The following is a 17,238-nucleotide window of genomic DNA, read 5'->3' on the forward strand; positions in this document are numbered from 1 at the left end:
GTTTTGTTACTGAATAAAACGTTAAAGTGGTTTTTCAAAACTTCCCGGAGAAGATAGCTTTGTGCGGAGCTTTTGAAATCGTCCTTGTGCCCAGCTGTTCAAACTCAACAGATTATTTCACCATGGCCCTCAACTGCCTCCTCTCCCATGGCTTCGAAGATATTATGCAGGACACACAGCAGACAGCTGTAACGATGGCAATATGGTTTTGCACTGAGGTCCGTTCTGGTGAGCAAACCTCGTCAGCAAGCCTTCAGTTGACCAAAAGTGCATTGAACTGTCCTTCTGCCCCTGCTGAGCCAGCCGTTGAATCATTCCTTGGTGCTGTTGGTGTACGAATCCGTGAGTCGGGAGCAAAGGAGCAGGATCACTTTTGGCATTTCTACATCACTCATGGAAAGCCTCCGGTTGGAAAAGAAGCCAATTACTTTTAGCTTTCTCGGCAGTCCTGTGCGCTTAGAGATGCGTGCTCCATGCACCTTCCCTGTCCGGCCAATGCTTATGTCGGTGGAGCATCCTCTGTGATGCACCAATGCTTATGTGGCCATAGAAAACTAGCTAGACTGGTGCCAAAATGGGGATATACATACCATCTATGGTTACCCCACCGTTTGGGAACCCCCTGGATGCTAATCCACCCACTATGTCCTGCCTGTTGCTGAGAGCCACAGTCCTGCATCGATGATTATTGGTCCTATATGAGTGTGTGATAACTGCCCCCACCGTGGATTTTCCAGGTTCAACATGATTTGCCATCGGCCGACAGCAATTTGGCCGTGCAAGTGTCCACAGTGTGATCACCCCTCTCTTCTCCACGCTCCGCGCAGCAATCCACGCTCCACGCTGGCCCTCCGTGGCTGGGCTGAGTTGGCACACATGTCTAGGAAGGTCGCCTGGTGCATCCACAAGTCCTGCAGCCTCCACTAGGCACCTCCGACCAGCATTACAATGGCTCCTTCCTCTCCCCGCCCCTCCCCCCCCCCAAGAAGGGGCATTCTACCATCTGCAGCTGCTCCGGGAACACCACCACCAACCTGGAGTGGGTTCTCAGAAGGTCCTACAGCAACCTGGCCTCCAGGAAATCCTCGTGTGCCCTGCAGACTTGGCTCTTGCAAATGCCAGAGGATTGTGCCTCCTGTGTTGGCAATGTGCAGCGCTGTGAAGGCACCAGGCCTGAGTCGTGCCAAGCAGATGTGAAAATGATGGGCTGTCGCTGGTGTGATGGGCTGGCGCTAGCTGCATGCTGGGCGGCTGGCCCCTTGCTTCCAGTCGCGCCTGCGTGACTTCTTTCTGCCCCACCATGCCTGGCTGAAACCTCCCAAAAGCCCGTGCACGGACGAGTGGTGAGTTGCACACGGGGATTCCTACCCATGATGCACCACGTTGTGCAGGGACACAAGCCTTCCTGGTGAGTACAAGCAGGGCCGACATGAGGAGCCAAGTCTGCGTGCCCATAAGTGATGTGTCAATTGCGGCCGCTCAACGTTGGCATAACTTGGGTTGACCCAAGTTTACAGTGTCGCCATGGCCCCAGGGGCAGGTTTGTGTGCCTCCCTGAGGTTGGAGCACCTGGATTTACTCAACTCTGGCTTCCACATTCATCCTAGAAGCTGAATATTGGGGAAGAGACCGTTAGAGAGTAGGCAAGTCCCTCCTTACAACTTTTGGGGGTCCAGCACAGCTCCCGTTTCAGTTACTGGAAAGAGTTGGATCAGGCCTACTGAGAAGGGGGCAGTGGGAAGGGCAGCTCCTTCACAGGAGACGTTCTCCAAAGATCTGTGCCAGTAGTAGGCTGGGTGAATAATGGGCTTCTCTTCTCCTGGGAGACCCAACTTGAGAAAAAGTTGTAATGGGTTGGCTGGGTCTTTACATCTCCCCCTTGAAACATTCCCCTCCCACTGAGGACAAACAGAACATCTGCAAATGCGTATCCCGCCCAAACCACTCATCCCTGTTTCGCGTCGATGAGGGTCATCTGTATTCCCCTCTCCAATGATCATTCCAATAGGCCTGTGATTTAATGCAGAAAATCGCAAATATTACCGTTGGCTTGCGTCATTTTTATTCCGCCTCGGCTTGTAGTGTAACTAGAAATGGCTAAGAGGAATAATACAAATAATGAAACAAAAGACAGGACTATGCATGGCTACATCTCTATTACTATAATACAAAGAATGTTTTTCTTTTAAAAAAAAAAGGTAGGTTTAGTTTGAAATCTGTCTACAGTCTAACGTTTAAAACTGAAGCTGTTTCTTAATTTAGAAGGATCAAAAGAGTTAAACTCCATGTTTCAAAAGAGCCTATTTTTGATTGCTTCCAACTTAAAACAATTAAAAAGATTTACTTGTAAAATGAAATATTATCCCTAGGAGAGTTTGGATTAATTACGCCTACAATTAACCTCTGTTTACATTCCTAACAAACTTACTTAAACTCCGCTTTAACTGAAAAAACAAATCTAGCCTTAACAATAGCATTTCTACCAGCATCTCCATAATTATTTGCACCGTCCTGAAGCCGTACACATTGTTATATGACCTGCAATGTTGTTTTCTGCTGCAACTCTTTTTAGCAGAAAAATGCAGATCTGGGTGGACCGAAAGTCTGAGCTGGAATTGCAAAATTGCCCCAGTCAAAAAAACCAAACCAATACATTCTAAGCAAGTCAAAAAGTTTTGTTTCTAAATTTTTTAAATTGAAATGCTTTGCCTTTTGTGTTTCAAATCAGCCTGGTGCTTCAAATTTAACTTTAATTATATTTTTAAGAAGGCTTACAAAAAAACCCCAAATGTTTTTGTTGAGCGGTCAAATCACATATTTTAGCCATCTCAAAGTAAAATGTTTCTGATGTTTTTTGCTTCACCAAATAAATAAACAAAAATAAAAATGTTCCGCTCAACCCCAAATGATTTTGTTAATTTATTTTAATTTTTTCAGTTCAGCCACCCCATTGGTGAACTGCACAGTTCTCCCTGCGTTCTAGCTCGCTTCCGGAATAGAATCCCGGCCTTTGAAATCGGACAGTATAAAAGCACAGCAGTTTCAGTAGAGCGTCCACGTGGAATTGCTGTTGAAATAATAATGCAGTAATAATCAAAGGCCCAGTCCTTCAACTCTTACCACATGAGCAAAGGATGCAGGACTGGAAGCATCATAATATAAAACACCATGTACAAGAACACAGTGGAGTTAATGGAGAGCTGAATGTTTTTTCTAAAGGTTTCGCTTTAGGACAGCGGTTCTCCAGCTATGGGTCTCCAAAGGGGATCGTGACCCTGTTTTAATGGGGTCGCCAGGGCTGCCATTAGACTTTCGGGGGCTCAGTACTGAAGTCAAAGTCTCCAAGCGGACTTCAGCCCTGGGTGGTGGGACTAGGATTCCCGGCCCCCTGCTTGGAAAACAAAGCCCCCAACTTTTGGCTTTGCCCCCCTAATCCCGGGACAGCAGGACTCCAGCTGTTGAAGCTTCAGTTCCTCCTTTCTGGGCTGGGTAGTAATATCTGATGCCAGAAGAGGGGTGCGGGGTAACGAAGTTTGAGAAGTTTGCAGGTCTCTGGTTTGTGTTACGCAGAAAATCAGGTGGTCCCTTTTGATGTGCTTCTTGCAGATTGTGAAGCCAAACACAATTAGGAATAATGGTTAGTGAATAATAAATTAATTCTTACCCACTCCCAAAGCCCCTACAGGATGTATCTTACCAAGGTACTATTACGACATGTTTCTAGTAAGACCTTAGCATACCGTTGAATTAGAACCATTATTTTGTTGGTCGGAGTGTGTTTCAGATGAACAGTACTAAACAGCTGTTCCGTTGTGTACTGCCTGCATATAGCTCTGCATATTGTCACGCTCAAGGGAAACGAATTTGGGATTGAATCTATGTTGCTTCGATTAGCACTGGCGAATGGCACAAATAATTATTCCTATGAACTATGCAGAGGGGAAGGTGAGAAATACTATCTGTGCCCCTTAATTATCCCATTCCTTCAGGAATAAGACTATTTTAAGGGAGATGGATAAGAAAGTAGCAAGCAAAACTTTCCTGGGGGGGATGGAAGTTACTGGTTCTCAATTAGCCTAATGTGGAGGTGATTTTTTTTCCCCTTGTGAAATCTTTCAGCAAAAGCATATGTTTTTCTTAAGATTTTTGTGTGTCTGGTGGGCACAGGAGGGGAGGTTGTCAAATCTCCCCCCAAAAAAGAACTTTTCAATTTTCTAAACTCAAACCAGATTTGCACGGGGAAGGAGGAGAGGGGAGGTATGAAACAAAAATGTTTGCGTTTCCATTTGATGATAAATACCTGAAGTATTTGGATGAAAATGGGAGATTTTGTGTAGCCATTCCTTTTCCATCAAAAAAGCCATTTTTCATTGATAAAAAAATCGAGGGAATATTTTTATTGCCTAATTGTACACTTATCTGTAGAAATGAATAACTAGCCTGCACTAATGTGCAAATCAACTTGCAGTAATAGCAAGAAAACGAACATCCATCAGACCCAAAGGTTTGATTCCTGCGGGGTGGAAGGACCAAAAATATCATATGGTTCCTTGCTTAGGGGATTTTTTTTTCAAAGTTCTTAATAATCCTGGGGCTCCAGACATTCCTATAAGACAGCATGTGAAAGTATTTTAAGTTAAGAAAAATATACTGGAGATAATGGAATGATTTTTTCTCCCTGCTCTGAAAAGTCAGATCTGTTTTAGAGGGCAAATCTAATTAATCTAATCTAATTTATTTTGGCTGCACTGTTTTATACAATGGTGTCTCAGAGTTATGAACACCTTGGGAATGGGGGTTTTGTGTATCGCTGAAATGTTCATGACTGAACAAAATGCTATGGCTGTTCTGCCAATAGTTTACAGCTGAACATTGACTTAACAGCTTCGAAACTTCACTACAAAGAAGCAAAATGCTGCTTTTAATCCTCCTCACTTAAAAGAAACAAGCACAGAAACAGTTTTTTTTACGGTCACATCTTTTGATTTAAACATTCCTTTTATTTTATAGCCGTTCACATGTAACATAAAGTGAAAGGAAAAACTACGTAGCACTTTAAAGACTCACAAGATGGTTTAAAAGGTGATGAGCTTTTGTGGGCCATCTTGTGAGTCTTTAAAGTGCTACATAGTTTTCCCTTTTGTTTTAGCTAGACCAGATTAACACGGCGACCTCTCTATTACTATTCGACACATTTAACATGACGCTGTGCTGAATTTGTTGCTTCTTTTTTGTCTCTGTTTATGCCTAATTGCCTACTTCCGGTTTCAAATGAGGTGTATGTTTGACTGGTCAATTTGTAACTCCGGTGTTTGTAATGTAAAAATGTCTTACATTTTTTACTCCTACTATTATAAATTAAATAGGGGTAAAAAATGTAAAAATCATCCAGATTATTTTTGTTGTGGGTAGAGAGGATCGCAAAATGGATTTTTCATCCATATTTTGATGCTTATTTTAGTCCCAAATTGTGAAGGAAAGATTTGAAACGGTTGGTATAATATCACAGAAGGTTTTGATTCAGAAATGGCAAAGCATTTTTGCTTAGATCAAAATGAAACATTTCAGCATCCCCAAATCAAAATGTTTTATTTGGGGTTGACAAGCTGAAATAAAACGTTGTTTAAATTTTCCCATGAGAGAACTCTCCTGAAATTGATCTTTTCCTACAGAAAATGTTGATTGCAACGAAGCCTATTTTCCAGTGAGTCAATGTTTCAGTCCGTTTTTAACCCATTCTAACAGTGTATAGAAACTGACAGAAGAGTGACTCTAATCCTTGTGTGGCTCAGGATCCTGTTCTTGGCGTAGGAAAGGGTTGATTTTAGGGTCGTGTCCTTCTTAGTGACTTGCGATGGAGTTGCGAACACTCAGCAACTCTGAAAGTCAGACCCTAAAAGAATAAAAGCGGATTTAATTTATAGCCAACTAATCCACATCTGCAAATGGACTGGAAGGATTTAAAGGGCCAAGTTTCCTTTGACAACATAAGACAAAAGACAACCAATGCTCCGTGTTCAATGCTGCTGTTTCATTAGTCTCCCGCTAAAGCTGCTGTGGCCCCGTATATCGGTTTTTCACAACGGGGTGTTGACCTTCATTTCCCAGAGGGCAAACCTTCCCTGACAGATAACCAGCCACCCCTCCCATCTCTGTACTTCATTGGGAAAGTCATCTTGTGCAAGAAGCCAGCCTCAGTTCTCTTTGAATGTCACTAGTATGTTTCCTTAGGAGACCACCCTAACGGAGGTGGGCTGGCTTCCAGGCTGGGGTCTGTAGAGGTCCCAAATGCTGGGATCTCAGCTAGAGAGCCGAGCCCCAGTGTTTTGGCTGAGACTTAAAAAAAACACCTTCTTACTGACATCTATACAATTTGGAAGAAAAAGGACATGAGAAAATATCTGTTTGTTGCATTTTTTTGGGTGGGGCATTATAATTTCCTCACCAGTTTTCCTCACCAGTTTTACTCAATTTATGTACAAACCCCATGCATCTTAATTTACTAGAGTCCTTCACTGGCTAAGGATGAAGGCGTCCTCCCCTAGGCGAAGTGATTAGATGGGATGTGGCTACAGCAGGGGTGGGCAAAAGGGCCTCCGCGGGCTGCATCCGGCCTGCCAAGCGGGTTGATCCATCCCACAGAGGCCCTGCCATTCCTCTGCCCCCAGACCACTCTTGGTCTGTGGGTGGAGAAGCCCGGAAGCATCCTGGCTCCGCTCCTTCCATCTGAGGCCCCGCCCCTGGCAAAAAATTATTGCCCACTCCCGGGCTAGAGGCTAGTGGTAAAAGCACAGGGCTGGGAGTTAGGAGTCCTGGCTTTTCCTGCGGGTTCCTATGTGAGGTCGGCCCGTCTCACAACCTCTCTGTATCTTTGCTCCCATCTGTGGAACCCAGGGCCAGGGGCGGCCCGAGGCGGGTTGCCGGCAGCTGGCGCCCCAGGCGGAATGCGCGATCGGCGCCCCCGCCTGCACAGCCCTCAAGGGCGTGACGTCATCCTTGGGCACTATACGCATGGGCCGCCCCTCCCCAGGGCTAACCTCCGGGGAGCAGGCAGGAACATGGCTCCCTGCTCCCCATCTTGCTCCTGGGCTCGTGGGGTCCTAGAGATCTCCTCTTCCTCTTCTGTTGGCTCAACTAGAGCCTTCCCTCCTGTTCTGATCACTTACCAGCCGTCTGGAAATGAGGCTAATGCTTCCGTAGGGAGGGGTGGTGGTCAAATTGTTTGAGAGTCTCGGCTCAATGGCGTCATGCTAGAAATGCGAGGGTGGGATTCCCAAGTGACAGGCGCCTGACTCCCCCAGACACCCCTCAGGGCTCTTATTTGCGTAGACGCACCCTCCAAATGATCTGTGTTTGGAGCAGGGATGTTAAACGTCGATTAATCGAATAGTCGAGTAACCTCACAAATTCTTATTGACTATTCTATACTCCCTAGGCTGGGGCCAGCATCCAGCACGCTCTGGCCCCATTCTAGGGGGAGCGTGTATCAGAGGCAGCAGCGTGGGGTGCCAGGTGGGAGCTGGTTCGCGAGGGGAGCCAGTTTAAAAACCAGCTCCCCACACCGGACCCAGCACGAGGTGGAACTGAGACAGGCTGCCTGCCTGCCTGGCTCCTAATACACTTTAAATGCAGAGCCGCAGCGGGAATAGGTCCCAGACCCGGTGCAAGCCAGGACTGAGCCAGGGTGCTGGTCAGCCTGCTAAAAAATTTACTGTCAGGGTTGGCGGAAGGGATGAATGTGTGTAGTCTATTGTATTAACCCATAAGCTTTTGCTTATCGATTTATCGGTTAATCGACTACACTGTTACATCCCTTTGGAAAGGAGGCAGAACATTACGCTCTGTGCAAATGTTCTCGCCCACCACCCATGTGACACGTGCAACCCCTCCAAAGCTGTGCGGACGAAAACCGGCCTGATGGATTGAGTGAGACCCACAGATGGCAGATGCAAGCGAAGGGGCAAAGATTCCTCCAGAAACCCCATTCGAGCTCCTTCTTTGGAAAGGTTTATTTTAACGTTCCCGCTGCGAGCATCGTCCAGTCTCAAAACTCACCGTTCTTTCCCGAGCAATGTGGAGTTTATGGACTCGGGGTGGATGAAAAATCGGAGAAAAAGGACTTCACGTTGATTAGAACTAGCAGCTGTCAGTATTCCCCCCCCCTACTCTGAGTAATCAGCAGGCAAAGGGATCTCATGCAGAAATAGTTGGCTGTTTTTCATCATCAGGTTACAGACCATGTAAACAAAGCAGATTGGTTGATGCATTTAACTCCTGTATGTAAGTGGACGTCCCCAAAGGAATGCTGTCAAAATAGAAATTCGGGGTCCGAACTTGCTCCTTTTGAAGTTAACGAGAAAAACCCCCTTTTTACTTTGTTAGGCTTAGGCCAAAATTATTTGTAAAACATTCGTTATCTCTGTTACAATAACGACAGGGCATAGATCCCACAAACTTTACTCGTGAGGAACTGTTGTTCAGGCGAGTACTCCAGTTGATTTAATGGGAACTTCTTGCATGAGTAACAATTGCTCGTGTGGGTAAAGACTGTAGGGCAAGACCATTAAAACTGAAAACAGAACCCAATCTGGTGACGTCTGATTTGCTTTTCTCTTTTATGTTGCTTGTGCATTTTTTGCATGTGTCAGTCCCAGTCTTGTGAGTTTTAAGGTATTTAGTATTTGTCTTAAAGCCCCAACCCCTGGAGTAAATGTGACTCCCAGCTTTCCTTTCTTTGAAAGCAACTTTCCCGCCCTCATGTTTGTAGAGTAAAGCTAGAAATAGCGACGCAAGTGCAACAAAGCCTCAGATACAAGAAGGCAAAAAAAAAAAGGCTCCAAAATGTATTATAATAAAAAAATTAATGGTTTTCTAGTATTTGACTCATTATTTTTGAACACCACTCTTATTTTGGAGAGTAAAACTAGACTTTTTTGTTTATAATCAATTTCACTTTCTGATTTGCAGTACAGTGGTAAACAAAGTGTATTTCCTCTTTACTTACCGGGTGGTTTGTTCCCCCTGGGTATTATGGGGCTCAGTGGTTCTCATTCAGGGGTATGCATTCCCCGAGGGATCTTTCAGAGGGTACTCATTTCGTTTTTTACAGGCCACGTAAAAAGCGCTCGCAAAGTCAGTACAAATTAAATTTCATACAAAGACTTGTTTATACTGTGCTATACACTGAAATCTAAGTACAATATATATATTCCAGTTGATTTATTGTTCTATTCTATGAGACCAGTGGGGAAAGTGAGCGATTTTTCAGTTATAGCGTGCAGTGACGTTTTTCCGTGTGTGTCTGATTTTGTAAGCAAGTATTTTTTAAGGGAGGTGAACTTTTGGGGTACTGCAGGCAAATGAGAGGCTGGAAAGGCATGCAGAAGTCTGGCAAGATTGAGTCAGGGAGTAGCTGAATAAAGTCGCGTGTTCGCTGTCTGCCGTTCAGCAAGGAGTCTGCATCTTGTGTATCTTGTGCGCCGAGCAGATCATCGTAACCAGTTTCACTTTTGTGCTGGGTCGGTATTTTCCATATTTCGGCCCAAAGTTTCCGACTTTTTAAATTTAAAAAGTTTTTTTAATTGAATTTTATTAGAGAACAATGCAGTGAACACATTTCTGTTAACCCTCTAGATTTTGAGATCAATTCTAAAACCAAAATGTTCCATCTAAGGGATATGACAGAGGGTCTTTAATGAGCACGAGTCTTCTGCACCCGGCATCTCCGACTAGGCTGTGTGGTTTTGTCCCATTTAGTCACAGACTGACGGACTGACTGCATTCTATGGGGAAATCTTATTTTAGAGCCAACGTGCACAAGCTTTACCCGCACCGGTTGCTTTCGATGGGGCGGCGAATGTGCATAAACGCTGGCCAAAAAGAGCGGAGGCTGCGTATTTCACCCGAGTGTTCAGAGTTTTGATTCTGCCGCCCCGCTTCTTGTGCACGATTGTGCAGAAGGCAATGACACTGGCCCCGGAGAAGCGGCTGGAGTATTGGGCCTCGATTGTAGAGCTGCTTTGTGCTCTGAGTGGGACCCGAGCCGGGCCCAGAAGTCATTGTAGATCCAGGCCCGCCGCCAGGGGGGAGCAAAGAGGCAAACTGCCCCGAGGCCTGGCGATTCGAAAGGGCCCGGAGCTCCCCGACGGCAGCTGGAGTCCCAGCCGGCTCTGAAGGCCGGCTGAGGAGGGAGGGGCACTAGGCCATCTGGGGGGCGCTGGGGGCTGGCCACCCCTTCTGCTCAAGGTCCCCCCCCTTCTGAGAGCGCAGAGTCCCCCCCCCCCCCCCATTGCGCAGGGACCCAGAAACCCTGTCGGCTCTCCTGCTTTCACCAGTCATGTTAGGTGTTTGATGGCATCTCCGCCTCCTTCCTATGAAACGGCCCCTCTCTGGGGCACCGGGCCACCGACTGCATTTGCCTGCCGGGGGGCTGGAGAGATGGGAAGGTGCATGGGGCTGCTCGCATGGGCCATCGATCGCTGTGGCTTATCTGAGCTCTCTCCCTTCCCCGCAAATGTAAGAGTTGCAGGCCTGAGCCCTCCGCGAGGCTGGTAATGAACATGTAGGGTTGCCGGGTGTCCCGTTTTCGCCCGGGACTTTCTGTTATTCGCGTCCCCTGTCCGGTAAAAAAAAAAACAAACAAACAGAAAATACCAGACATGTGAAATGTCCGGTATTTCCTGTTTCCCTCGGATGGAAGCGCGGCGGGGACAATTTTCCCTGCCGTGTCTGGCGCGGGCAGGGGAGTGAGGAGCGCGGCAGAGGCGTAGCGAAGGGGAGACAGGAGGGGGCAGTTGTCGGGCGCCATGCTAGGGGGGGCGCCAGGCTGGGGTGGGAGCGGAGCGCATGCTGCTCTGGCCCACGTGACCCTTTGAGCAGAGACCCGGGAGCTGGCCACATGCTGCCTCCCTCTACACACTGGGAGCCGAGGCAGCCGGGCCGGGCGGCAGGAGCGGCAACTTTAAAAGTCAGATTTCCTTACCCGGCCGTCCCGTTCCTTCGGTGCCCAGCTCTGCGCGGGGTTGGGGGTGGGATTTGATTGGGCGGGGCGCTCGCGGCCCTGGGAATGCCTGGCTCAAGGGGAGGGGTGAATGCACTGGAATGGGGGATGCTGTGGGGAGCCTGGCTCTGATGTAGGGGTGAGTGCACTGGGATGGGGATGCTGGGGGGGGCCTTGACTCTGTGGGAGGGGTGAGTGCATTGGGATGGGAGCACTGGGGGGTCTGGCTCTGGGGAGGGGTGAGTGCACTGGGATGGAGGGCACTGGGGCGCCTGGCTCTGGGGAGGGGTGTGTGCACTGGGATGGGGGACACTGGGGGGGCCTGGCTCTGGGGAGGGGTGTGTGCACTGGGATGGGGGACACTGGGGGGGGCCTGGCTCTGGGGAGGGGTGTGTGCACTGGGATGGGGGACACTGGGGGGGGGCCTGGCTCTGGGGAGGGGTGGGTGCACTGGGATGGGGGCGCTGGGGGGGCCTGGCTCTGGGGAGGGGTGTGTGCATTGGGATGGGGGCACTGGGGGGCCTGGCTCTGGGGAGGGGTGTGTGCATTGGGATGGGGGCACTGGGGGGAGCCTGGCTCAGGGGGGAGGGGTGGGTGCATTGGGGATTAGTGCGAGGCCCCAAGCGGGAAGCAGTGGTGTAAGATGCAGTACAAGCTCTCTTCCCTCTCCCCCCCGCCCCAGTCAGCCTCAGCACCTTTTTTTTGGTTTGGTTTTTTGCTTAACAACTTTGGTCTCTCCCCCCCACCCCTTTTTTTTCCCCAATGGAATTTTTTCCCGTTTTTGGGGTGTGTGTGTGTGTGGGGGGGGGGTGTTTGGTATTTTCTGTTAAACCAACTGGCAACCCTATGAACATGCCTGGGGGAAGACAGCAGCATCAAAATCTTCGTGCCGGGGAGCTGAGCTTCGGGAGAGCTTTGTGAGGAGACATGATAGGCTTACCGTGCGACCGCAGGTTGCTTGGTTTTCGTCCTTGTTTCCTTCAAAATACATAGCCACAACCTTAAAATGCAGGCTGGGGGAGAACGAAGGGCCAACCGTTGTGTTGTAGCTTGTAAGAAATAATATGGGACCGCGTGAGGGAAGGGTGCATTTGCAACGCAGAAGCACAAAGGGAGCGGAGAGACGTGGCCTTTTTGTGACGCTCAGTCGCTCAGCCGGGCAACCGTTGTGTCCTTCTGCCAGAGCGTTTTGTGTGGCGTTAATCTAGCTGGCAGGAGGGTAGAAGAGAAGGGGGAGAGATTGTTGGCTAGTGGAGGCTTCTGTTTATCCACAGAACAGGTCCAGGATGTAGCTTCCCTCACCCGGGCCCGTTGCTAGGGGTTCGGAGGACAGTGCCGTCTCCATGGCTCCCATCCCGTGCTTGGCGTCTCCGTTGTGGTTGCCAAGGAGACAGCCGACGGTGGGCACCTCTCCTGTGAGAACTTGGAGAAAGAGAGACATTGAGACCAGGCCGAATCCAAGCCCAAGAACCCAAACACTGAGCATACTTGGCTCCTTTCGCGCATGAATGGACTCAAAACCTGGAGCCAAACCCAAGCCTTTGAAGGGGTTTCAAAATCCGCATACAAATGGCGTGGCTCAGGTCCATTCGATTTCTATAGCTGGGTAACTGAAAGGGGAGGCCACCTTTCTGTTTTCTGGGCCCTGCACCGTCAAGTGGAAAGGAGTCTCTGTGTCTGAGAGAGCCAGTTTTGGCACAGCCGCCATTTTGTTTCTATTGGCAATGCAGAATGTGGCCGAAAGGCCCCCTGTGCGCTCTCTGCCCGGAGACCTTGTGTTCCTTCCTTCTTTTCCGTTTTCTTTATCGCTAGTAAGGGTAATCAAGGGGGAAATGTTTTGTCCTTTGTGACTAGGAAAAGTTGACAAGGCCTATCTCAGTGTGACCTAGTGGACATAGCGTTGAACTAGGATCTAGAACCTTATACATACTGCTCTGGGGAGGGGTGTGTGCACTGGGATGCCTTTGACATGTCCCATCACACCTCGTACCTCAGTTTCCCCATCTGTAAAGTGGGGATACTGATCCCAATCTCTTTTTGGGAAATGATTTGAAACCTGATAAAAAGGGCTTTATAACAGCTAGGTGTTATTAATGACACAGAGAGGTCTGCTGGTTGCTCCTGTGATCGTCAATTATTCTCCGCTAGTCATCTCGATTTGTTATAGGTTTAGCTAGAAATAAGCCTGTTTCCCTTTCCTGGAGCTGAGCGAGTCATTTACCGTAGCTCATAGTCTCATTCTCTGCTCACAAAATGTGATTTCCTCGGATGTATTTGAGTTCACTCTGCCTGGGTTGGGCATGTTGTTTGTTTTTTCCCAGCGGACTGTCTTTCCTATGTGATATTCCGGAGCTGAGCTGTGTTGGTCAGGTGTGGCCACTTACATCACACCAGGGTATGGTTTTGGTGGCCAGAGGCCGGGAGAGCTACAGAGAGAGCTGGAACAAGGCTCTGGAGATTTGACTTTGTAGAGTTGACCGATTTACGGTAAAATCAGCACCCGATTTCATTGGCTGGTGTTAATTAGTGTCGCTCCCTGAAGCTATAAATTCATACGTTCAGATTTCCAATGGATTTTGATTTGGCCAGATTCTTTCCCCTAGCTAGTGTCTCTTCACAAACAGTTGAGCAATAGATTGTTGTTCACAGTTTGTATGCATGCAGGGGCGGATGAGAGTTTCACGGGGCCCAGGGCAGCACAATTTTGTACATGCGCCACGGCCACAGCTGACAGGTAGTAGCGCGTGCACGGGGCCTATTGAAGTTCGGGGCCTGGGGCAGCCGCCCTGCTCGCCCCGCCCTATATCCGCTGCTATATGCATGGGTCACATGCATGAACCACAGCGGTCGCTAATCAGGGCAGGATAAGGTATAATGAAAAACATCCAGTCAGGAAACAGACCCTATATCATGTGGTTTGAAACAACCAATCAAGAAACAGACACTCTATCATGTGGTTTAGAGGACCAATCATGCACCACCAAAAAAAATCCTAGTAACGCAAGAGTAGACGCCGAAAACAATTCATGGATGCCCAAGCGGCTGAAAGTTGTTGGTCCAGACTATTTGGTGAAGATTTAGGAAGAACAAACTGTTTGGTGGAAATCGGGATCCCCTCATGAGCAATTCACAAAAAAAGCGAGGTGTTCAAAAGGATCATTTATTCCCACTTAGTAACTGGATCATCGCCACCGTCCAGGAAGTGGCGCAAGTGAAGTAGGAATTTTAGAAAATGGTAAACGGCTCGGAGCTGTCGACGGAGAAGGTCCTAGAAAACGAGGGCTGGCGGGGAAGGCAAACAAAGAAGCCACCAGCTCATAAGCCAATGGAGTCTCCAAAAGGGGAGCAAAGAAGCTTGCTGAGCTATCATAGTGGCAATTTTCAAGGTCTCCCATGGTTAAAGAATGACCAGCAGACCCTGGACAACATGGACCATTGGCTAAACACGTCTGTGTAGAGGGGGGCTATGAGATGCCATGAATAGTATGCCCGGGAGATCCATAGATGTTCCCTTTGGCCGCCTCTCCTTAGCAAAACCTGCTTCCTCCATCTTTGGGCAGAAGAAGGTGTGGGACTTCTGTGGCTATTGTGAAATGCTTCATTCGAATGAGCGGGGGTTGGATTTTCCTCCTGATCTTCGTGGCGATCAGTTTGTGCCCCGAAGCTTGCGATGTGAGTACAGATCGTGCATCAGTTCCCAGCTGCTGCCTCCGGCAAAACAGGAGAGCCGTTTTCCCAGCATGGGATATTTTTCTTTCCCTTTTGGATGCACGCAGAAGGCTGCTGTGTCGGGTGAGGTCAAGCCCCCAGGAGGCACCCAGAAGGCACGACGTCATGACAGAGCAAGACAAAGCATGTGGGGGGGAAAATGGAAAACAAATTCTTTGGGATTGAATCATCACTAGGAACTGGACAGCAACTGTTGGATCCAGAAGTGTGTGTGTGTGTGTGTGTGTGTGTGTGTGTGTGTGTGTGTGTGTGTGTAAGCAGAGATTTTGCAAGATCTAGACACAGAGTTTATAAGGAGGAAAACCACCAGCTTGAGATCTGCCGGGACTGGTATTATAGATAGGCGATGGTCTCAACTGGGACCAGACATTAACAAAGGCAAGGCCCTGTTCTGCTGAGTGCTGTACACATACCCAGTAAGAGACTGTGCTTACTTGGAAGAGATCACCATTGAAAAAGCTGAGAGAGACAGAACATTTATACTCCCATTGTACTTAGTTGAGAATTGCAGCTCAGAGAGATTAAATGACTTGCCCAAGGTCAAACACGGAGGCTGTGGCAGAGAGGAGAGCGGCTCCAACGTGCGTTATCTTAGCCACAAATTCCCTCTTTCTCTCCACTGATTTGTATTGTTTGTGTAATTTGGGGTCTTTTGACTTATCTCCACTGACCGTGCCTGCCTGAACCGCTCCACTTCCCTGACCCAGTACTTTCAGGCTTTCTCTAGCACTGGTATGTAAAGCTCCTAGTCAAAATCCGTAGCGCCAACCGCGTGTCCTCTTTCAAGGCACCTTGGATGGAAAGCGGATAATGGTGTAGGTATGTGGCAAGTTGTGATCGCCGTGACTGTTTTCTGACCTATGCTCACTGTAAATGAAGAGGACGCTGCAGGTTTTCTTATGTGCAACACTGAGCTTATGGTTTGTTTGCAAACAGTTTCATGTGTCTAACGTTGCAGGAATTCCGTAGCTCAAATTTTCAACCGAGGATGGTTCGGTTTGGTAAATAGATGGGGCGCTACAATTATGTTCCCTGACAGGCGGAGAGTTACTCTTAGAACCCAGTTTCCTTCGCAAACATTTATCAGTTTGAGTTTGAAATTTGCTTTCCATGAATATCTCTGGGCGCTTTAATCTAATGGAGAAGCGCAAGAACAAGAACTAAAACCTGGGAAAATTAAAGCCAGAGAAAAATCAAATTAGAAAGAAGGGACAAAAGGTTAACAGGGAGGAGGATTAATAATGGAAGTAGTGGAGTTTTGTGTCTCAAACCTTCAAATCAAGACTGTCTCTTTGGAAGAACGGCTTTTGTTAAACGTAAGTTAACGAGCTTAATACAGGAGTAACGGGATGAAATTCTGTGACTTGTGTCATAAAGGAGGCCGAGCTAGAAGATCCAAGGGTCTCTTTTGGCCTTAAAATCTACTAATGTTTTGCAACATTCACTTTCAGTCAACACTCCTGTCAGTAAACTTGTTCACTGCAATAGCCGCAGAAAAGTAAACCCGTTCTGTGCAAATTTCTTTATAGGTTTGAAAAAAATGCAGCCCTTTTTTGTGTTATTTATTCGGCCTTGATAATAATGCAGGAACAGATATCCCAGCTCTTCCCTTATTAGAACTAAACTCCAAACCCACTTATGGGACAAAAAAAACCCCCAGAAACAACAACAAAACACCATCGTTCTACACACCCCATTAATGATGATGCAGGGAACACTTCAAAAGATGTAGGATTTGGGAGACAGTGTAAAGAATGGATAGCTCTGTGCATCTTCTCCAAACTATCTGGATTCTTTGAGTCCACAGAACTAACAACAAGGTTTCACATGGGATTTCTGGTATTTCCATGTGATCTGCCTTTCTGGTAACTGGTGCTTTTGGCCTTATTGGCCTACAGGTGGGGGATGAAGGGGAAAAGACCATTTAAACATTTTTATTTTTTTTTTAGCCTCAGAAAAAGTTCCCAATTTGGAGTGAGTGCAGGTTTTGGGTGAAATTCTGGGTTGGTTGCTCAGTATTAATCTGGTTAAATACAACCGAGTCTTGGTCCAGAATGAAAACAAAACTGCAGGACAATTGCAGTGAACTTCTGTTTGGAAATTTAAGCCAGCTTTCCTTCGGCTGCATCCATGTTCCATTTGGCGTTCACTTTCCCGGAGCATCCTAGCAAATACGTTTGCTAGCAGGAATGTCCGTGGAAATGGGAAAATGTAAACAAGTCTTCCAGACCGGTCCCAGAAGCAAACCCTCAAGTTCCTAATCATGAGTGTTTCACACTGCAAGCCGATCTAACGATTTCCTTGCATCACGCTGGGGAATAGAAACAATTCCATCCGTTCAGTTGAAGTTAGTTGACTTTTGAATTTCGGATATTAAGTATGGGCAACTAACTGTCGTCAGAGACCTTTCCTAGATCCACTGCATGCAAAAGAGGGGGGTATTTTCCAATGCACTTAGGTCCCGCAGGCATTTGGGAGAATCCCAGAAATTATTTTGCCAGCAATAATGA

At 47.7% G+C, this 17,238-nt stretch overlaps 1 protein-coding gene and 1 long non-coding RNA gene across 4 annotated transcripts in view; one reads left to right on the forward strand and one right to left on the reverse strand.

Moving 5' to 3' along the window:
* PRRX1 (paired related homeobox 1) overlaps nucleotides 1–17,238 on the forward strand; it is a 64,698-nt gene that overhangs the window by 9,755 nt on the left and 37,705 nt on the right. The gene's annotated exons all lie outside the window — the stretch shown is intronic.
* The window catches only part of LOC142830626 (uncharacterized), a 33,687-nt gene continuing 21,552 nt past the window's right edge, over nucleotides 5,104–17,238 (reverse strand). The window contains exons 1-3 of one of the 2 annotated variants that reach the window (XR_012906066.1): nucleotides 8,056–8,184; nucleotides 7,167–7,347; nucleotides 5,104–5,893 (exon numbers count right to left, since the gene is read on the reverse strand). This is a non-coding gene — a long non-coding RNA (uncharacterized LOC142830626). Of the gene's footprint in view, nucleotides 5,894–7,166; nucleotides 7,348–8,055; nucleotides 8,185–17,238 lie in introns of those variants that run through there. The other variant, XR_012906067.1, reaches the window with a different exon arrangement.

This window comes from Pelodiscus sinensis, chromosome 9 (genome assembly GCF_049634645.1).
Source record: "Pelodiscus sinensis isolate JC-2024 chromosome 9, ASM4963464v1, whole genome shotgun sequence".
Classification (NCBI taxonomy): domain Eukaryota; kingdom Metazoa; phylum Chordata; order Testudines; family Trionychidae; genus Pelodiscus; species Pelodiscus sinensis.